Here is a 24356-nt window from a genome sequence, read left to right on the forward strand (position 1 = left end):
TAGTATGGAAAACGTATGTTTTGTCCGGATACTTTTGATCACAAAGAGGAGCATCGCGTCTCTCGCATAGTTGTTTCCGTGATTCATCGAAGTTCGAGACGCAATGGTTAAATGAACAGCCATATGCTATCAAATTTTGCGTTAAATTGAAACTCTTGAATGCAGAGGCGGTGGGCCTGATACAAAAGGCTTTTGAGGAGGAAGCCAAGTCCTAGTCAAGAATTTATGAGTGGTACCCAGTTGTTCTAGGAGGCCCGAGGATACTTTGACGACAACGATTGCTTCGAGCATTAGTGAGCAGCCCTATCCACGCAAATATGGAGATAGTACGGAGACCTTTGAACATGGATCGACGCTTAAATGTATGAATCACAACAGAGAATTGCAGTATGCCGAACTTGGGTGTTTATCGCAATTTAAGGATTAGAATGTTATGTGGGAACAGAAAGAAATCGGTATGTTGAAATGTCACGAGTTGTTGGAACGCAGCGATGGTGACCCTAATTTGCCGACCGTTGTGGCCGAGCGGTTCTAGGCACTACAGTCTGGAACCGCACGATCGCTACGGTCGCAGGTTCGAATCTTGCCTCGGGCATGGATGTGTGTGATGTCCTTAGGTTTACGTAGTTCGAGGTTCTAGGGGACTGATGACCTCAGATGTTAAGTCTCATAGTGCTCAGAGCCAGTTGAGCCATTTTTGACCCTAATTTAGTGTTGTGAGCTGCGATAGACGACGATACATGCGTTCTAGAGTACTTTGTCGAATCAAAAACGCGAAGCGCGAAGTTGTGCACGAAACATCCATCCCTCGTGAGGAACACCCGCGTACACAAATCATAGGTTAAGATAATATTCGCTACGTTTTCCTTTATATTCCAACGGTGTGATTCACAGAGGATTTGCGCCTCATGGACAAACAGTTAATGACCAAATTTACACTCAACTCCTTGATCTGTGGCGGGGCAGTGCGAAACAGGACTCAGAAGACGACATGAACAACTTGATTTTGCATCAAGACAACGCGCCAAGCCAAGCCGCCGACGTTGTGCCAGAATTTCTCTCCAGGACTTGTGTGGCAGCTCTGCCTCTTTCGCCATACAGTCTTAACTTGGAACCATCGTATTTATTTTAATTCCTGAGGATGAAGAGAAGGTTGGAGGGACACCATCAAAGGTCGCTCGATAGGGTAAAAGAGGTTTTGTAGTGCTTCCCAATGGATGCTCCCTACGACGCCATCGAGGAAAGCAATTTGGAATGAGCGAAAAGGCCGCAGTAGTGCGTCGACGCGGAACGAATCAACTTTGAAATTTTTAAGCTTCCGTACGTGAAAAAACAACACATTCCTTTAAAAAATTATTATTGAAACTTCTCCTACAGACGTCTTTTGCTGAAATATGACATACCAAGTCAATACGTTAATTGTATTGAAATTATTCCCTTTGAACAATAGAGCTTGTCGAGTTGGGGTGGCCCGAGAGCCTCAGTGATACAGATATACATACCGTACAAGGGAAGTGTATATGTGTAGAGGCCACACGGACTTGTGCTTTCTGAAGAGGAGCGGAAGTTTTTTCAGTAGAGGCAAAGCCAACGGTCCGGATCATCGTCTCATGTGGCCTTGTAACATTAGCCAACTTACTCTTGCTATGCTGGTACTGTGAATGGCTGAAAGCAAGGGGAATATATGGGATGACAATTATTAAACTATAAGAAAAAAAAACGTAAATTAGTTACAAAGTACGGCGTGCACTCGTTTTATTCAACATAGGAACATCACTACCGATATTCGGATTTAGGTTATGACAACTTCGATATACCTGCCATCATCGATGATGACGTGGCGATTACGAAATTCCGCATGACCCGCTGAAGTGTCGGAACGTCGATGCTGTCGATAACCTCCTCATCTGCTGTTTTCAGCACAGCAATAGTTTTGGGGTTATTGCTGTACACCTTGTCTTTAATATAGCCCCACAAAAAGAAGTCGCATGTGCTCAGATCCGGAGAATATAGCGGCCGATCGAGGCCCATGCCAGTGGCCTCTGGGTAGCCCAGAGCCAGAATGCGGTCCCCAAAGTGCTCCTCCAGGACATCAAACACTCTCCGGCTTCTATGAAGTCGAGCTCCGTATTGCTTGAACCGTATCTAAATGGCTCTGAGTACTATGGGACTCAACTGCTGAGGTCATTAGTCCCCTAGAACTTAGAACTAGTTAAACCTAACTAACCTAAGGACATCACAAACATCCATGCCCGAGGCAGGATTCGAACCTGCGACCGTAGCGGTCTTGCGGTTCCAGACTGCAGCGCCTTTAACCGCACGGCCATTTCGGCCGGCTTGAACCGTATCTTGTCGAAATCAGGTTCACTCTGGATAATGGGGATGAAATCCTCTCCAAACCTTTCACGTACCGTCCGGTAGTCACGGTGCCATCAAGGAATATCCCACCGATTATTCCATGACAGGACATAGCACAGTCACCCGTCGAGAGTGAAGAGAATTCCCTATCGTAAAACGCGGATTCTCAGTCTCCCAAATGCGCCAATTTTGTTTACTGACGAACCAATCCATCGTTAAACCAAGCCATACATGCGCACACTAATTCCCATGAAGTCCCGCGCCCAACTGTGCTGTTTGAACCACAACACTGTGGAGCAACCGCTCATACGCGCAAGATAACATTGTTGGTTTCAAGAGCGTCAGTCATAGATAAAAATTTCTGCATCTATGAGTAAAACCAAGCAAGGACAGAGTTAGAGAATGGATAGTGCCTACGAAGTATCTGGTTGATTATTATTGACACCATATGTTGGAATGCCAGGCAATGAAGACATAGAGCAATATACTCTTAGGTTCAGCTAGTTTTATCTTGGACTGACGCTCTTGATACCAACAGTGTTAACTCTGACTCATGCGCGTTTGCTCCACTGTATTTCGCAAAGTGATTTAAAAATCTTGCAAGAGACTGACCTGAAAGGTTGTCAGACGAAATATAGGAACAAGAATTCGTAATACCCCGGATGCTCTCCCGGAAATTGATGGAATATGACTGTTATATTTCCCGAGAGCATGCAGCTCGACTGTAGTGTTACATCGTCAGCAGGACAAGTAAAACTGTCATTCTTAGCGTCTGATAGTGGTATGTTAGATTCCTTAATCGGGTAAGTAGGCTATAAAATTTATAAAGGGAAATGGATAGGCTGAAGCTACGTAGATACAGTAGCAATTAGTGAAGTATCGTCGCAGGCAGAACAGGGCTTCCTGGTCAGGTCAGTACAAGTTTATCAACACAAAATCTAATAGGGGTAATGCAGGAATAGGTCTAATACTGACTAAGAAAAGAGAGATGCAGGTAAACTTCCATGAACAGCATAGTGAACGCACACTCGTAGCCGACATAGTCACAAAACCAACGCCCACCACAGTATTAGAAGTTCATATGCCACATAGCTCCACAGATGACGAAATGGAAAGAATGTATGATGAGATAAACGAAATTATCCAGACCGTTGAGGGAGACGAAAATTTAATGATGCAGGGGCACTGGAATTCGATGGTAGGAAAAGGAAGAGAAGAAGAAATATCGGAATAACGTGGACTGGAGGAAAGGAATGAAATAGGAAGTCGCGTGGTAGAATTTTGCAGAGAGCGTAATTTGATCAATATTAATACTTGGTTTTGAAACCAGAAAGAAGGTTGCGTACGTGGGAGAGACGTAGGGACACTGAGTGGTTTCAGACTGATTGCATAATGACAAGACAGAGATTTCGAAACCAGGTTTCAAACAGTGAACCATTTCAAGGGGCAGATGTAGAATGTAACAAAACCGGTAATTTACTGGTTATGAACGACACACTGAAACTGAAGAAGTAGCAGAAATGTGAGCAAATAAGCATACTGTACGCTGGATAACTTGAAAGAAGCAGACTTTGTTGTTTGTTCAAAAAGCGATCATTACGCAAGTACAAAATGAAACACGGGAGAGAAATAAAACAGGCGAATGGATAGCCTTGCGACATGAAATAGTAAGGCGTCAGAGGATCGAATAGGCACAACGAAGAAGTCCAGGAGAAATCCGTGACTGTAAGAGGAGAGATTGTGTTTAACTGATGAAAGGAGAAAATATAAAAATGTGACACTTGTGGTAAGCAAAAGAGAATACAGATGTGCTGTTTCAGACATTCCCGACATAATAAATGCTTTAGTGGTTCACGGATGTCGCGTAGAATACTGTCGTGAAAGCTGCTCGTTATTTTTACGGGACAGCTGCTCGTGATCCACAGGTGCTTTCAGTGGCTCGCCAATATACTCATTGGCTCCCAAGAAAAGAGCAGACACCAAGGGCTGAGGCTATAACGTCATCGTAGACTATCATAGAGGAATGTGAAGTCCTGTGCCCCTCCCGGAAAACCGGACCACGGTCTCCGCATGCGCGACGTGGGGAAAGGGCGGCCGCAAATCGTGGCCCAGAGCGCGCGTGGTCAGTGTGTAGTCGCTCATTTTAAGTGACCGGATTCCCATTCACCGTCTGTGTTCTCTCGGATTCTTTCGTCTGCGGCGGACAATGCCTTAGTACCGCCAACTCTGGTTGCCATGCCTTGATAAGAAGAAATCCCGTGTTTCTATTAATAAGATCGTTACTTACATGTATTTCGACTGCTTCTTTACTGACAAAGTCCTAGTACAATGAGGTGGACGAAAGGATTCTTGTCTCTCCGTGGTTCATGCCATGTCTCGTGTCAAGACAGTGTTCAGCAACAGGAGACTTTTCTGGCTGACCGGATCTGGTGTGACGTCTCTCTCGAGCACATCTGTCTTTAACATAGCGGCACGTCTGATTTCCCACAATGGCATGGGATTTTATGTATTCCTGGTCTCCTAGGACTCGGGAGGTCACGGATATATAAAATCCCGTGACTCTGTGGGAAATCATACACTGGTCGCAATGTTAAAGATAGGTGCGTTAAACATAGACACACCACATTTGGCCAGCCAGAAATATCTGCTGATGCTAAACACTGTCTTGACACGGGAATGCACTGCGGAGAGACAAAGTTCCTTTTGTCCGCCTTCACAGGCTCGGACTCAATCAGTAGAGAAGAAATGGAAAAATGTGTAAGTAACGACCTCATTATTAGAGACACGGAATTTCAGTTTAGCAAAACATGGGTACCAGCATTGGCGGTACTCAGGCATCGTCAGCCGCAGACGAATGAATGCGAGTGAACACAGACGGGGAATGGGATCCAGACACTTTCACTGGGCGTAAACATGCTGCCCGCGCGCGAGCTGTACCACGATTCGCGGCTGCGCTTTTACCACGTCGCGCGTGCCAAGACCGTGGCCCGTTTCTCCGCCAAAGGGCATTGGACGTCGTCGTCGCCCTCTTCTGTGATACGTCTACGATTACGTTAGAGCCCCAACCCCAGACGCCTGCTCGTTTCTAGCCAGGCAGCGCATTTATTGGCAGCCGGCCGGGGTGGCCGAGCGAATCTAGGCGCTGCAGTCTGGAACCGCGCGACCGCTACGGCCGCAGGTGCGAATCCTGCTTCGGGCATGGATGTGTGTGCTGTCCTTAGGTTAGTTAGGTTTAAGTAGTTCTAAGTTCTAGGGGACTGATGACCTCAGTAGTTAAGTCCCATAGTGCTCAGAGCCATATATTGGCGATCCACTGCAGCAACACGTCAGTAAGCACCTGAAGATGACGAGCAGCTCTCTCATCGAAATACTGTGCAGCTTTGAGAAGATTATATGACGCGATGCCACTGAAACACTGAAGCGGGGATACAGATGTGTAAAAGATGTGGTTTGCAGTTAGTACAAAATGACAAGACATGAATGGCTAGACGAGAAATGCAAGGATGTAGAAGCATGGGTAACTAGGTGGACGATTCATGCCGTCTATAAGAAAATTACAGATACTTTTATAGAAAAGCGAAGCATGTGTATGACTATCAAGAGTTCAGGTGACAAACAATACTAAGTAAACAAGGGAAAGCTGACAGGTGAAAAAAATATAAATTATCGAATCGAAAGTACTCGCTCACCTATTAATGAATATTAATATGGGTTGTATCTACCATACCTATCTTGAATTCTGCTGGGAGAGTTTCAATAAGGTACCTGAATGTCTGCGGCCGAATGAGAAATGGAAGCCCGGTCTTCCTCAACAGGCGAAACCAGAGAAGATAGTGATCATGGACGGTGGCGTCTGGAACGTTGTCTACGTTCTACTCGATACAGAGGTGTTCCGTTGAGTTCACAACGGGTCTCTGGGCAGGTCAGTCCATTTAACGGATGTTCTTGTACATGAACCCTTGCTTCAAAGATACTGCTTTAGGACAGCGTGCATTGTCATGAGATACAGGCATCGTTTCGCAGCTGTTACACTACTGTACGTGCGGTAGCGTTCTCGCTTCCCACGCCCGGGTTCCTGGGTTCGATTCCCGGCGGGGTCAGGGATTTTCTCTGCCTCGTGATGACTGGGTGTTGTGTGATGTCCTTAGGATAGTTAGGTTTAAGTAGTTCTAAGTTCTAGGGGACTGATGGCCATAAATGTTAAGTCCCATAGTGCTCAGAGCCATTTGAACCACTTTTGAACACTACTGTACGCATTACATAAAGCTGTTTTAAGTACAAGAAGGGGACCACTACCCAACCATAAAAATCAACCTCATATCGTAACACCACATCCTCCGCACTTCATTGTTCGCACTGCACACAACGGCAGGTAACTTTCTCCAGGAATTCACAAAATCAAACCTTCCGTCGAACTGCCACAGAGTGTAGTGTGAATCATCACTCCAAATTACTCTTGACCAGTCGACAACCGTCCAGCGGCGTCGTTCTTCAGCCCAACTCAAACGCCGCTTAGCATTCACTATGAAAATGTATGGCTTATAAGGAGCTGCTCCACCAATGTATCCGATACTTTTCAACTAAGGGGCACAGACGTCATGCTGACTGGACTGCTGGTAGCACCTTCAGCCGCTGATTTCTTGCGATATTGTACGACCTATCCTCAACAGTATTCGGCTACCACTGCCCATCGGCACGTGAGGTCTGGCTGGCCTTGGTGTGGCCGTGTTCTTCCTCCTCGTTTCCACTTCATAATCACATCTTCAACAGTCGACTTCGGCAGCTATAGAAACGTTGAAATAACTCTGATGGATTCGTTAATGAGGTGAGATCGCCTGCCGGAGTGGCCGTGCGGTTCTAGGAGCTACATTCTGGAACCGAGCGACCGCTACGGTCGCAGGTTCGAATCCTGCCTCGGGCATGGATGTGTGTGATGTCCTTGTGTTAGTTAAGTTTAAGTAGTTCTAAGTTCTAGGGGACTGATGACCTCAGCAGTTAAGTCGCATAGCGCTCGGAGCCATTTGAACCATTTGAGGTGAGATCCAGTGGCTACACACATTGCTCTGGTGACCGAACCATTATGCTGTTTCCAGAATGAGATTTTCACTCTGCAGCGGAGTGTGCGCTGATATGAAACTTCCTGGTAGATTAAAACTGTGTGCCAGACCGAGACTCGAACTCGGGACCTTTGCCTTTCGCGGGCAAGTGCTCTACCAACAGAGCTACCCGAGCACGATTCACGCCCCGTCCTCACAGCTTTACTTCTCCCAGTACCTCTGCCAGTGCCCGCGAAAGGGAAAGGTCCCGAGTTCGAGTCTCGGTCCGGCACACAGTTTTAATCTGCCAGGAAGTTTCATTGTGCTGTTACTGCTCCTCTACTGACAACACAATATCGCCTCGCCTTTTTTTATGCAGGCGGGTCCGCCTCACGTGCCATATAGTGGTCAACTGCGCGTTACATAGAGGTATCCAGATACTTTTGATCAGATAGGGTGCATGAGGGCTATACAAGCAAAACTAAATTGAAGACAATAGCATAGAAAAAAAAAGAAGATTACCGGGTGATCAAAAAGTCTGTAAATTTGAAAACTGAATAAATCACGGAATAATGTAGATAGAGAGGTACAAATTGACACACATGCTTGGAATGACATGTGGTTTTATTAGAATCAAAAAAATACAAAAGTTCAAAAAATGTCGGACAGGGCCGGCCGTGGTGGCCGAGCGGTTCTAGGCGCTACAGTCTGGAACCGCGCGACCGCTACGGTCGCAGGTTCGAATCCCGCATCGGCCGTGGATGTGTGTGATGTCGTTAGATTAGTTAGGTTTAAGTAGTCCTAAGTTCTAGGGGACTGATGACTTCAGAAGTTAAGTCCCATAGTGCTCAGAGCCTTTTTTTTTTTTTTAACGCACTCTGGACATCTAAGAAGCCTGCTTTCCAGAATATGCGTTCCGAAAAGGATTCTTGTTTAGTATGAGTTAAAATGAGTATTCGATGCAAAATCTAACGCAGATTCTATTATGACCTCGTATCTTGAATAGTGTTATTAGTCTCGGAATCTTCCGCAATACGAGCGGTACTTGCTTTAGTGATAATCTCTTGGGTTTATGCAATAAAACACCGGCAAGATAGTAATTTCATTATGCATTAACGCATTTTTAATTGCGAAACTTAATATTTCAACTCTCTATTTTCTAGTTTCAACAGCAGACTATTCTGCGAGATATTTAATGCAAAATTTGTACCCTTCTACTGACTTTACGGAGGACCAAATCTCTCTACGCATTTAATGCACCATTCATAAGGTTTTGAATATGGAAACTTAAGTAGCCTTCGTGAATGAAATTTCTTTTAAATACACGAATGCCATTACGTTTACTCGTATTGTTTAATAGTGGGAATGTAGCGATCTCCGAGTTCGCAAAATTATACAATAGCGCAATTAAGCCAAGCTTAGCATTCCTTACAGATCTATAGCTGTAATATCAACTCTTTCACTGCTGTCGAATTTGAGTTAAAACTTCGCTATTCATCTTTGCAACAAGGTGTTAATGGTTTATATGTCAGTTCTGTCAAATACAAATACTCTCTGAGTTATCTTTATGAACGTTTTGCCTTTGACATTTATCGCCTCCAAAACAGCATCTTGGCACCTATTCCCTGTCCCTTTGACATCACCCTAGACAAAATTGGGTACGTTTTTAGCAAAGATGCCTCAGATGCATCTTCAAAGTAGCTGTTTAATAACACATTGAATACTAATTCGCACGACTATTTGTCCTTACCGCTGATAGTAATGCACTGTCTGCCATCTCGATTTTCAGTAAATTAAAATCGCCTTCTACCACTACAGCATGATCCAATTATTTCCATGCTGTCGCATGTGGGCTGTCTTTGAACTCCTATACAACCAGTCTAATGGCTGGTACAAACATTAGATTGTCTATACAATTCCATCCATAGGTAACACTTGCGTTAAGCAATTCAGTCAGGAGGGTGTCTAACAAACCTTTCCTACATTCATTGCATTTGTTGTCGAAAGGTTCTCTACTTTCCACTTCATATTTCAGCCAACTCACAGTTGCTAAATTTTCTTTAATTTTATTGCTTTCTTGGAGTGAGGTAACTTGTGGGGCATAGCTGTGAACGCTGTGACACTTAACATCTGGTGTTCTGATGTTCTCACTCTCCATATTTAATATCCATTCCCTCTTAACAGTTTTTTTTCCGAACGACTGGTTTCCGTCTGGGGGTATCTAAGTCTCAAACAGCCACGAGATATAGGAGCGATACTTCAGACCGAAAGCTATGCTAAAGTCTCAGTAGTAAGGCTAGCTGTCTTCGTTGTTGTTCATCAGCCTAATTCTTCTTGACTGAATTATAGTTAGTTTTACTGATAACATCTCAAGGGTTTTGTATCTGCAGGGATACTAGACCCGAGAATATACTTAAATCATATTTTGTTATTATTATTGAGATTCAGTTCGCGAACAAAGTTCTATGTCTGAAGTGTTTATCCCACGTGCATAAGCTTAAAAAATTACTTCGTAAGTGACACGTTCTTTATAAGGGTTGTTTTGCACTGTGACGTGCATGAAACGTTATACATTACTAAAGGTTTTGTTCAGAAACATTTTGGAACTCAGTATATTGTACATTTGGTACTGTTTACTTGTTCCTCAGTTATAAATAGTATGTGACAAGAATCAAAGTTGCAACTGCCTAAGAAAAGTGTCATTGATCACTCATTTTAGTCTTGCGACGAACCTATTCGTTTAAAAGATAAATTTAAAAAAAAGTCTCAGGATTACTTTATAAATGCGCAAATGACTAGATTTTTCTGTCATTGCATGATCGGCGTAGATGATATGAATACATAAATTTGTAAGAACGTTTGGGAGTAGGGGTGCGGAGACGGCGGCTTTCTGGGAGTGCGCACTCGCGCGCAAGGGAATAAGGGCTGAGAAGGTGGAGAGAGGGAGGAGGAATGAGGAGGCACGGATTTCTGGCAAATGTGGGAAGAAATGCCAAGTTTTGTGGTTTCTTCCCGCATCCAAAGATCGACCCTTTTCGCTGCGCGACTAGTGTGAGGCGAGGTAGGACTACGGCTGGCGACCACTTAGGCGAGAAGAAATTAATGACTTCCGAGTCCCGGATGAAGTGCACCCATTAAGGTGTCCCTTTGAGCGCTCGTGCCCTGCGTTGGATTGATGACGATCGATATTAGAGCGACTCCGTCGTGTTCCACATAAACGATGGGGATGGTACTAATGGAAATGTGTGCTTCGTTACACGTCCGCCAATTTAAATTTTTCATCCTATCGAAGTGAATAGCTAGTCGTGTAAGGCATATGTGCCACTTTAAGACTTTATCAACAGCTTGTACCACGCAACGTATAAGTGGGAGAACGTATACACAGGAAGAACTGTGCGAGACGAGTAAAATGTACAATGTGCAAGAACAGGATGCTGAGATATAAAGCTAAGCTTTGAATATAAATACAGAAAACTGCAACCAGATATTTTTGAAATATCTGTTTATTCCCATAAATTAGTTTTCGAGCCTCTTCAGGCTCATCTTCAGGTGCGGCATCCTGAAGTTAAACCTGTATTACCGTAGCATCAAGCAGGATATTGGCTCTGTGACAAAAAGATAGATCGTAAAACAAATATCGCCGTGACTGGTGGTTATATGAAAATTAAAACTGACGTTGCCTGGTGGATACTAACTACAATGCTGTGCATACTGTCCTGGCAAGTAAAAGAGTTTTCGACACAACTTGACACTTATCTATCTCTCATGCTGATGCTATGAAGTTTTTTAACCCCCGATGCTAACATATGGGTGTTATAAGTTCAACGTGTGTATCTGAGTATCTATCTGTGGCATCGTAACTCCGCAACGAAAGGTCCGATATTAATACAGTTTTTTTAAATTTGAAAACTGGTTTAATCGTGATGGTTCTTAGCTATTTTCCACGAAAGTCTATTCAGAATTTTAAATTTCATCAGTTACATTAAATAAAAATATCTTCCGCCAACACGCTCTCTTGATTTACGCTACGTAATACGTAAGAGCTTCATCAAGTTTCATAGTACCTGACCGTAGAGCTCAAAAAGATCTAAATAAAAGTCCGGGAGAGATATGTTTATCTCTACGCTTAATCAAGAATAATAATTTTGTCTTTTGAAGTCGCCCTATTCAATACCCACAAATCAGAAAAATGGTGATTGTGACTCAATTGTAAAAGATAAACATATGATTTAGCAAACCATTTTGTAGTTTTTTGACATCTACAGTTCAGTACTGAAGCAAGTGACTTTGCCGTAATAGTTTAGGCAGCCGGTTGCAAGAGAGCGCAATGACAGCTTACTTTCTTCTGACTCGATTTAGAACCATCACCACTGCTTTCTGCTTATGTTACCTAAATGTGTGTGCATTAAAAAAAGAAACACTTAAACAACGTAAATGGAAAAGATCTTGCGTCGCAATTTCGTGTTTCGTTCCTGGAAGTATTTGTGTGAATGTGGGAATAGAATGTCGATCGTGCCATGTCTATTACTAAAGTATAGAGTTTAAAAAACATGAAATAACATTTAATTTTACAATTTAAAAAGCCCCGACACAAAGAAACCTCTAAAAAGTAAAAAAAAAATTGCCCGTTTAAGTTTAATGTAAGTAGTAATATTTTAGCCAAGTGTCGTCGCGTCGGAGGACAGCTAATTAAATAAAATAGAAATAGCATATATCTAAAAACGATGAAACATGAAATTTAAATACAAGTAAGCTACCTAGGCAATGTTGGTGGTTATCAAAACAACAATATCAAATCGTCGAAACTAAGTCTTAATTAGTTTACTCCGAACAATTCGCAATATAGACAAGACGCCTGGCCTCCGGGGTTCGCCGCACTTGATCACACACACCGTACCACGCGACTTGCGCTGGCTGTTTTAATGTATAGCGAGTTAGTTTCAAACCCCTGCAGGACATGGACCTCGTAAGATCGATTACTGCATGAAACTAAATTCGTAAGTGATTGTTGGAAAATATGATGTGAAACAAATAGGTAACTCTATTTGTTAACGATGTTAGGCTAATTAAAGACGGCCGGCCGGGGTGGCCGAGCGTTTCTAGGCGCTACAGTCTGGAACCGCAAGACCGCTACGGTCGCAGGTTCGAATCCTGCCTCCGGCATGGATGTGTGTGATGTCCTTAGGTTAGCTGGCAGCTTTCCCTAAACGTAGATAAATGTAATATAATGCGCATACATAGGGGCAGAAATCCATTCCAGTACGATTATGCCATAGGTGGTAAATCATTGGAAGCGGTAACGACCGTAAAATACTTAGGAGTTACTATCCGGAGCGATCTGAAGTGGAATGATCACATAAAACAAATAGTGGGAAAAGCAGGCGCCAGGTTGAGATTTATAGGAAGAATTCTAAGAAAATGTGACTCATCGACGAAAGAAGTAGCTTACAAAACGCTTGTTCGTCCGATTCTTGAGTATTGCTCATCAGTATGGGACCCTTACCAGGTTGGATTAATAGAAGAGATAGACATGATCCAGCGAAAAGCAGTGCGATTCGTCATGGGGACATTTAGTCAGCGCGAGAGCGTTACGGAGATGCTGAACAAGCTCCAGTGGCGGACACTTCAAGAAAGGCGTTACGCAATACGGAGAGGTTTATTATCGAAATTACGAGAGAGCACATTCCGGGAAGAGATGGGCAACATATTACTACCGCCCACATATATCTCGCGTAATGATCACAACGAAAAGATCCGAGAAATTAGAGCAAATACGGAGACTTACAAGCAGTCGTTCTTCCCACGCACAATTCGTGAATGGAACAGGGAAGGGGGGATCAGATAGTGGTACAATAAGTACCCTCCGCCACACACCGTAAGGTGGCTCGCGGAGTATAGATGTAGATGTAGATGTAGAAGTAGTTCTAAGTTCTAGGGGACTGATGACCTCAGAAGTAAAGTCCCATAGTGCTCAGAGCCATTTGAAGCATTTAATTAAAGACGGATTGATTTCCAATTTTATACAACAAGTAATTATAACTTCACTAGCCATTTTGAGGTGTGGATGCAAGATTCGCAGGACTGCAAAGATGATGTTAAACGGAAAAGGTTTGTACCCAGCAATAATGAAAGTATACTATTCTAGACAGGATGGCTGAAGTTAACTTCAATTTTTTATTTACTTAACGATCTCCCGACCCTTCGACGCTTGGATCAAAATAATACTACTTATATTAAACTTAAAGGGGAAATACATATTAGTGTCTCTAGAGGTTTTTGCGTCTTGTGTAAAAATTTTTTATTTAAGTTTATATTATCTAACTTCTTACCAACTAGCATCATGGTATAGAAATGAAAGATGTAATTTGAATATGAAATTGAAAAGACTCGGCAACTAGTTTATGGGAATCAACTCATATTTCAAAAAGTAACTGGCTGCAGTTTTCTGTATTTATATGAATTACAAAGTCACAGGTTCTACAACATTCGTAACGAATAAGCTTAATGTTAAGCTTTCGGAATTTCGGATGTCATTAGATGGCACTTATCTATAGACAGAACTAATTTATGGTGGGGCCTAGGTAAGTAAAACAGGGCCTCACGTAAAGGGTTATTCAAAGAATTTGCGTCAAACGTATAGGCGTGATAGATCACGTCATGGGACAACTTTTATTCGAGGCAAAATGATGTATGACATTTACCCTCCCACATTAGGCTTCCTTTTATACCGGTTATGCCCCCCGCGCACGTCAGGGATACACTCTGCTGCGGGCGGCAGTCTTGTGTGTCGTCTGTGATCCAGTCATCTGCTTCATATTAAAGTGGACAGGCCCAGCATAATCAAAGTTTCTGTTTCGCTTCTAAAATACCTTTCCCCGCTTAGAGACACGCATTGTTCGGGTTTTCTTGTTGAAAATCTTTCTATCGATTTCCTTGGGTAGGTAGTATGCGGCACACCTGATTAATAGACACCCTGCTAATTGCGTGGAATCTTGTCCTCCCGGAGCCGGCGAATACTAAAGGACGCGTAGCGTCGCGGGGAAGCTTCGGCTAACATTTTGTCTCTATTAAAAGTTGTTCCCCCTGACGTGATCTATCACTCATAGACGTTTGATGCAAAGACTTTGGAACATCCTGCACACTTATGACATAGCCAATGGCATTGGTTGCATTCGGATATGAAGCATTGTAAGATCGGAACAAAATGTGAACGGAGACAGTCATTAGAAGGAATATCTATTCCACTGAATCTATTTCCAGTAACAACTACTACCACCAACACTACTACTACTATAATTATGATTATAATTGGCTCTGAGCACTATGGGACTTAACATCTTAGGTCATCAGTCCCCTAGAACTTAGAACTACTTAAACCTAACTAACCTAAGGACATCACACACATCCATGCCCGAGGCAGGATTCGAACCTGCGACCGTAGCAGTCCCGCGGTTCCGGACTGCAGCGCCTAGAATAGCACATAATTATAATTATAATTATTATTACTGTTAGTAGCACTGATAATGTAAAAGAATACGATGTACAAGCACTTATCTGAATTTGTGGCATTGTCTCGAGAGTTCATTATGCAGTCGTAACCGATCTACAGTTTTCGGCCATATCTCACTGCTTGTGTTATCGTCCACCGTAAGACAGTTGAGCTAATGTGTACAAATAGCATACACAAAACTTCCATCACTCACATATTTCGGCAAAAATGCTGCTGAATTATTCATGTTACGACATGAATCTCATCTTTTTCATGAATATGCCATGAATGATAACTTACACAAGGCAATAATTTCTGCTTACACAAAATACGAGAAGTATTGCGGGTGGCTGTCTCCTAGAATACGAGAATATAGTTTACCTTAGCGCAGATTTGTAAGTACAACGTTCTAACATCAGTATAGTATGAGTAACGCACAACGCAGTTGTAGGGCTGCCACGACATGGTTTCTGAGGAAACAGCGAGTGGTCAACGGCAAAAACCGTACGCAAATCAAAGGCAAAAACCGTACACAAATCCGAAGGAAAAACCGAGAATAATACAAAACGGGAAAGCCAAGCAGCGTTAACAGGGTACACACAAACCCACAATAGCAAACTGGGAGAAGATTCGAGAGCAAGTGAGCAACTGTGTGCGAAAGTAACGTCAACAGTCGGACAGCTTAGGAAATGTCAACACAAGTGGACGAGGAAACCGCACACTTTTCACCTAGCTTACGCCTCCATAGTGTCTTATCAGCTGACGCGATGCCCACACCACGTGCGGTGTGGACGCGAAATCAAGCAACTGTGGATGGCAAATGCTGATGCGTCCATTTCGATCTCCATGTTTGAATCCGCTCAATTGGCTTTGCCACTGGAGGGCAACTATGATTTCCTTGGCTGATAAAACCGCTGATATATGTATTGAAACTGTATCATTTTTACAGAGAACATGCACACTTACAATATCCTTGTACGGGCTTAGAGAGCCAAGACCCCTGCTTTGGAAGAGAAGAGAGGTTTGTTTCTCTTCACAAAATGAACACTATAGTTTTTCAACTAGTAAAAGGTACAACAAACAGTTGCAAACAACGTTTATTGCATATGCAGATTTCGGTCTTTGTCCAGTTGGGACTATGTGCAAATATATCTCGTTTTAATGTTTTTACTTACATTTATTGCACTGGAGATGGCCACACGATGCCCGAAATGTGGATATGGACAAACGTTTTCTGCTACTGATTGCTGTACCCTTTGCTACTTGTAATAGATACAGTCGCTGGGCACAACTGGATTCCCAGTGGAATCAAACCTGGCTACAGTTTTTGATTGTTTCTAATGGAGAATAAGTTTGCTACTAACTATTATTGCAACTGCTTTGCAGCTAAAGACAAGGAAGTCTCGAAACGTCTATCGATTCTATTACAATCACGGTGTGTATACTGACTACAGCCATACTCGTTCGTCTGTTTCATCTTCAAGGATTACATTCAACGTAATCGGAAAGGTGATCGGCGATTTGATGATGAACGACCCCCGTAGACTACATGTTAGAAAGACCACACCTAACCAGCTTCCATAGTTCCGATCTAGAACGCTATATGTTCAGCTTGCGTCGTTGTTAGGCATGGCTTCACTTGGACGGGACTACTCGTATGTTGGGCTATAGGCCAATTTTCCCTACAAGTCTGCACAATCACAGAGGATGGGTTTGTTGGTTATTGGGAGCTCTGAGTGTTGGGTGGGTGATGGAGACCCTCAGGGAAACGGCAGATAAGTCGCAAAGAAGGCCAGTGTGCAGTCGGTATGTTTGCCTGGCGGTCTCTCCGAAATTTGGGGGGGGGGGGGGGGGAATGGGGGGGCTATGCCAGCGGCTACTGAACAGACTGCTGCTTGGGTTCTGACGCCATCATCGGTTCCTTTGAGCTGTTCGCTGAGTTGGTGAAGGCAGTTAGCATCGCTCGCGGGGTGCAAGCTCAGTCCACTATTTGTAGCATCGAAGTCAGAATTGATCGTGCTCCTCTGGTCTGCAGCAGAGTGGAAGGTGTAAACCAGGGGATCAGACGATTCTGCGACGATTTACGATGCAGATTTCGCGACCTTCGCTATTGAGTGGCGAATTGTAGGCTCCTCTGGTTAGGTGTGCACTACACGCAGGATGTAACCACTATGGAATCGTAGTACATGTGGCGTGCACATGAGGGGTTTTTTTTTTTATAGAGGACAATCTCCTTGGGATTGGTGATGAATTGCAGGCCCAGATCTAGGTGGTCTAAGCCACGTGATTCACAGATAACGTTCATCATCGCAGATATGAAGTAGAAATGGTTACTTTGCAGGAGTTCACATGGTAAAGTTCCAGAATTATTATCATTTGTTAAAGGTAATAATGCGTAAATAGCATTAGGAACAGAAATTTCCTTTAAACTGGAAGTGAATACCAACGAAATCCAATATACATCACGAGAGTTGGTTAAACACCAATGAGGGGGCGGTGTATTTACTGTGTTAAAGAATTTAATAATATCTGGAGAGTTTATTACAGATTCAGAATCTGAAATAATCTGGGTAAAGAGGTAAATGTAAGCATAAAAAATTGCTCAAACATGGTAATCAGATGCTTTTATAGACCAGAAATGTCAGGAGTTTCAGTGGCAGAGCGCTTAAGACTTGTGCCTAAGAGAGGGATTCGTGTGAGACGGTTCTGTACGTCTTGTCTGAAAATTACTTGGAACACACAGAAATTCCACACGTGACAGCAATACGTTCGGCCTACAAGTAACTAGAGAACCGAAACTTTCGAATCACTTAAAGTCGAGGACGCAATCGTTGATCAGTAGGCTCTGACAGCATCAATGACTAAGGGCATTACAGGGAAAGTTAAAAAACTTGGAAAAGATTTTCGATTAACAAGACAAGACAAGACAAACTGTAGTGTCTACTTAGTCATCATCAAATACTCGGCTCCAGGACGAAGATGTGGAGCCCAAATGTGTAAAACATAGATGCACTGTAGAATATGCCTTAGGCAATTATGTGCTGACCAAGGTTGTGAAAGACGGAAAAGATCGTCCCCGGCTCAGTAGCTGAGTTAGAAAGTTGCAGCGAAAGCAAAGGCAGCTGCGTCTCCGATTTAAGCCTGGTAGACAAAGAGAAGCCGAATGAACCCAAATTGAGCGTGAGGAGAGACATGTGAGAAGTGTTCAGTGAATGCAGGGTACGCTCCGCCATGCACCATATTCATGTAACTGTACCTGTTGTAACAGAGAACGCAAAGTGGTTTGTGTTGCACTGTTATCGTCTTCTAGTCTCGACGCTCATAGGGCGATGAAGGAGCCAAAGAGTGAGCTGAACCACGTCCGTATCTTCCCTAACGGTAGCCGCGTCATACGGATATTCACAACCGGAGCCAAAGTAAACCTTTTGTTTCGATGCATAAGCTAAAATCTATCCCAAGTTTTTCGCTTTACTAATGCGTGAGATATAGTCTTGTGAAGTCTAATGAGCACTTTTGAACGCCCGGTATTGTGTCACATACACTACTGGCCATTAAAATTGCTACACCACGAAGATGACGTGCTACAGACGCGAAATTTAGCCAACAGGAAGAAGATGCTGTGATATGCAAATGATTAACTTTTCAGAGCATTCACACAAGGCTGGCACCGGTGGTGACACCTACAACGTGCTGACATGAGGATAGTTTCCAACCGATTTCTCATACACAAACAGCAGTTGACGGGCTTTGCCTGGTGAAACGTTGTTGTGATGCCTCGTGTAAGGAGAAGAAATGCGTACCATCACGTTTCCGACTTTGATAAAGGCCGGATTGTAGCCTATTGCGATTGCGGTTTATCGTATCACGACATTGCTGCTCGCGTTCGTCGAGATCCAATGACTGTTAGCACAATATGGAATTGGTGGTTTCAGGAGGGTAATACGGAACGCTGTGCTGGATCCCAACGGCCTCGTATCACTAGCAGTCGAGATGACAGGCATCTTATCAGCATGGCTGTAACGGATCGTGCAGTCACGTCTCGATCCCTGAGTCAACTGATGGGGACGTTTGCAAGACAACAACCATCTGCACGAACAGTTCGACGACATTGGCAGCAGCATGGACTATCAGCTCGGAGACCATGGCTGCGGTTACCAAAAATGTTCAAATGTATGTGAAATCTTATGGGACTTAACTGCTAAGGTCATCAGTCCCTAAGCTTACACACTTCTTAACCTAAATTATCCTAATGACAAACACACACACCCATGCCCGAGGGAGGACAGTAACCTCCGCCGGGACCAGCCGCACAGTCCATGACTGCAGCGCCCTAGACCGCTCGGGTAAACCCGCGCGTTTCTGCGGTTACCCTTGACGCTGCATCACAGACAGAAGCGCCTGCGATGGTGTACTCAAGGACGAACCTGGGTGCACGAATGGCAAAACGTCTTTTTTCGGATGAATCCTGGTTCTGTTTACAGCATCATGATGGTCGCATCCGTGTTTGGCGACATCGCGGTGAACGCACGTTGGAAGCGCGTATTCGTCATCGCCATACTGGCATATCACCCGACGCGATGGTATGTTCGCACTGACGGCACTTTGAACAGTGGACGTTATGTTTCAGATGTGTTATGACCCGTGACTCTACCCTTCATTCGATCCCTGCGAAACCCTACATTTGAGCAGGATAATGCACGACCGCATGTTGCAGGTCCTGTACGGGCCTTTCTGGATACAGAAAATGTTCGACTGCTGCCCTGGCCAACACATTCCTTAGATCTCTCACCAACTGAAAACGTCTGGTCAATGGTGGTCGAGCAACTGGCTCGTCACAATACGCCAGTCACTACTCTTGATGAACTGTGGTGTCGTGTTGAAGCTGCATGGGCAGCTGTACCTGTACACGCCATCCAAGCTCTGTTTGGCTCAATGCCCAGGCGTATCAAGGCCGTTAGTACGGCCAGAGGTGGTTGTTCTGGGTACTGATTTCTCAGGATCTATGCACCCAAATTGCGTGAAAATGTAATCACATGTCAGTTCTAGTATAATATATTTGTCCAATGAATGCCCGTTTATCATCTGCATTTCTTCTTGATGTAGCAATTTTAATGGCCAGTAGGGTATTTTGCTCAGACTGAGGAGAAAATTATGGTGATGTGAAAGACAAGAAATCGATCAAATTTGATGTAATAGTTTGTGTTTCTACGGTACGAATATAATTACTGATATATTGTCAGGGCGGAATCTGTGTATCTTGTTCAGTCTCCGGCGGATTAGTGTCGAGGTCCGGTGTGCCGGCCAGTCTGTGGATGGTTTTGAAGGTGGATTTCCATTTGCCTCGGCGAATGCGGGCTGGTTCCCCTTATTCCGTCTTATTTGCAAATGTCGGCGATTGCTGCGCAAACACTGTCTCCACGTACGCGTACACCATAATTACTCTACCACGCAAACATTGGGGCTACACTCGTCTGGTATGAGACATTCCCGGGGGAGTCGACTGGGGACCAAACCGCACAATAACCCTGGGTTCGGTGTGAGGCGGCGTTGAGGTGGGTGGACTGCTGTGGTCTGTTGTAGGGCTGTGAACCACTGAGGGCTACGGCGGGACGAAGCCTCTCCATCGTTTATAGGTCCCCAGTCCAATACACAATACACATAGTGCAGCAAATGTTTGGAATGTTTTTATTTTCTACTGACATGAACATGTTAAATACATGGACGACGATAAAAGTTTCGTTAGAGTTTTAATATACCATCAACATTAATCACTTGTGGAAAATGCTAACTCGAAATATGAGACTTACACTCTTAATTTGTCATTCAGTTATATTTTCGAGACAATGGATTTAGGTTATTCATAGTGGATTTACGTTATTTATAATATATAATATATATTTATAATATTTATTTTCTTAAACTATAAATCTTACACATTTCTGATTTCTTCGAGGACTAAACGTGCTTTATGTTTCTCAAAAAATAATACATTGAGATAAAGACATAGCTTAGAAACACATGATTGTCGAAGAAACTAAAACAAAAGAAGAGAATCAGTCATTGAACTAAATTTTACTTATTAGTGAAATATAAATAGCCAAGTCAGCAAATATATGTGAGAAAACAGTAAGTTTTCATAATCATTTAAATATGTCACTCTCTAAATTGAACATTTTAACTTTATTTCTTTGTACAATCTTTGACGTTCTTCTCTCCACAAAATTTACGAATGTACATTTAAGGTGATGTCTCACGGCCTTTCTGCAATACAAATGCAAAGTTCTGAGCATGAGTATGAATTACTACAGAACTGGGGAAGAAGATTCCTTGGTCTGTAAGCACAGCAAATTGCAGCAGTATCGAAGTCACGAACTATAGTTCGACTGGGTTAATCACAATTCCTACATTGTAGGACACCCGTTATTCGTGTTTGGCGGTGATATTGCTGACCTCAGCCACGTAAGGCTGATGATATCGTTATAGCGATCTGCAAAACGTTTTAGAACAATGGAACAACCCGAGGGATGTCATAATTAAATTCCTAACTGATTTCCTAATGATCACTGAGGACAGGCTGGCTTCTTTTTTCGAAAGTTCCCTCAGTCGATCTACGGTTGGAACGCGGCTCCATACCTAATAATTAAATTCCATCTCTCCAGAATGGCGCATATTATTAGGAGCTATTCCGCTCAAAGGATTCTATTATTAATCTCCGCGTATCGCGGAGGATATAAATATTAGCAGTCACGTACTCTGCTTAGTAATCAGTTTTCATTGCCTACTGAAATCGGAAGTAACTGCATCATATTTCCTTGCATTTATGTTCCTGCTGTGATGTATTTGGAAAGTGTAACTTTTTAAAAATCCCGTAACTGTCTCCCTTTGTGACGCAGAAGTTTGAAATTTGGCGCACAAACTTCGCCTGTAATGGTCCAAAAGCATGGCGCCCTGCGTCGTTACACTCGGCCTCGGCGACGCTTAGAACAGCAACGTGTCGACACATGCGAAAAGAAGGTCAGAGCTCACAAGTTCATCCTATGTGTACAACACACGCCACTTCGGGCGTGCCACACGATGGTAGCGTCGCCACGCCCCCTCTTCCCAGATTTCACCCATTATTTTACCGCCTCTGCGATAGTGGTCAGAACCGCAATTCCCAGCGTTGAAATCACGCGGATTTCTAACGGTTTGGCAAGGAAAACAGGCAAGGAAAACATTTCAGACACATCTTTTCTCAGTATCGTGTCGAAAAGGCCTCAAGGGGAGGCGTAAAGGGTGTCAGAGTAACCACCCATTACCTCGTGGTGCTGATTCCCACACATTTTGCGGTCTAAAACAACTGTTCGTAGTCACACTCTTGGCAACCCCCTGGACGATTCAATCCTTCTGAAAGGACTTGGTGAACCTGCAAACATACTGAACGTAATCGTACCCGTTTCCTGTGAAATGTAGCTCGACCGTAACTTTTCCTTTGGTGTACACGGTGGAACTACCATTCAAAACCATCTGACAAAATTTAAACATAATCCGAAGAGGCTAAATATGTTTATGCTTCTTCATCCCTCGTGTTTCACGCCATCCTGTGACGTGATAAAGGGTGGGTGCAACATTGGATGCGTTAATAAAATACCTCCCTCCGCCCCCCTTCCCAGTTCTCCAACAAAGTGAGTGCCACCCACACATCTTGGTTGAGCACTTTTAAAAATGTACGTGTATAGAGACAGCCAGTCATTGATTACTAGCAGCAGGCATGACAGGTAACGATTTCGACGCTTCTGGGATGACTGGCCCTATGAGGCTGACCTAGCTCCTGTTGGCTGGATGCAAAATATAAGGCGCGTCAAAAGGGATGCCCGTCACCCCATAAACTACTAGTCAGTGACTGGCTGTCTCTGTATAGGTACATTTTTAAATGCTCAACAAAGATGAGCGGGGGACACCGAGGGTATTGCCGAACTAGGGGGACGGGCTAGTACCTTAGAGGGAGCCTTTGCCGTTTAGTTGACTCATGTGTCAATATCGCACACACCAGTGGTCTCTCTACAAGATGGCTGAAAATATTTAAATTCACCCTTTGCTGCATCGGATCAAGTTCAAACTTCGCCGAATGGTTTTGAATGCCCCCGAGTGGTTCCACCCCGCATACCAGAGCACAAACTGCGGTCGCACCACACTAGAAAGGGGTACGAGCAAGTTTAATATTGTTACAGGTCCTCGATGGCCTTAGAGAAGATTTGAATCGTCCTGGGAGTGTCGGCAGCCTCAAAAGTTGTCAAGAACGTCGTCCTGTTGCTCACTGCACTACGAACTGTCGTTTTCGATAGCGAAATGTATGGTGATTAACGCCCTAAGTAATGAACGCTTCCTTTGACGCCATTTGTGCCACTCCCTAAGGCCTTTTCATGTCGATACTGAGTTGCGGTGTGTCTGAAATGTTTTCCTCGGCCGGCCATAAGAAAATGAGATGTTTAAAATCTGGACATTGTGGTTCTCACCTCCATCACAGAGATTTCGAAAGAAGGGTGAAATATGTGTAAGAGCTTGTATGTGTCACAGACACCGTGGTGTTAAGCAGCATTGTGTTGAAAATCGGTGCCAATGTGACACAATTAACCCACTTTTCACTCAACACGGTTTTCTGAGCTCTGACCTTTTACGCATGTGTCGACACCATGCTATTTGCAGCATCCTTGAGCCCGAGGGTGACGTCGCCGGGCTTCAAGGCCCTGGGTGACGTCAAATGTTTGGATGCGTGTGAATTCCTAAGGGGCCAAACTGCTGTGGTCATCGGTCCCTAGACTTACACACTACTTAAACTAACTTATGCTGAGAACAACACACACACCCATGGCCGAGGGAGGACTCGAACTTCCAGCGGTAGGTGCCGCGCAATCCATGACATGGTACCGCTAACCGCGCGGCCACTCTGCGCGGCTGGGTGACTTCTCAGGGTGACAGGATAACAGTTGGATGATTTGTACTATACTTCCATGCTCTTACATGTCCTTTTTATCTGGTGTCAAATGTCCTCCTGGTTTGGCCTATTTGTCACCAGATACAAAGAACATGTAGGGGCATGGAAGTATGTGACAAGTCATTCAAGTTTTGCAGGACGTTTACACTAACACCAACGTAAAACTGAAGCGAGAGACACAGAAATAGAACTCATAAGGGTAAACAATAACAAAATCACCTCCTCACCTTACAGGGAAACGCCAACATCGATAAAATCGTAACAGAAAAGAAACAACTTATAAATGATCAGACCAACTTGGCAAACCACACACTCCTTAAACCATTTGACCACTTAGCATAACATTAAATGTACGCATATAACCACAGGCTTCATTTACCATTACCATCTCCTCCCTGATTCTACCCAATAACCACCGTCCAGGCCCACCCTGCTCCCCCATACCCTTAAAAAATTGTCAGCCCACCCCATCCTCTCACATCTCTACCTATATCCAAAT

This window comes from Schistocerca piceifrons, chromosome X (genome assembly GCF_021461385.2).
Source record: "Schistocerca piceifrons isolate TAMUIC-IGC-003096 chromosome X, iqSchPice1.1, whole genome shotgun sequence".
NCBI lineage: Eukaryota > Metazoa > Arthropoda > Insecta > Orthoptera > Acrididae > Schistocerca > Schistocerca piceifrons.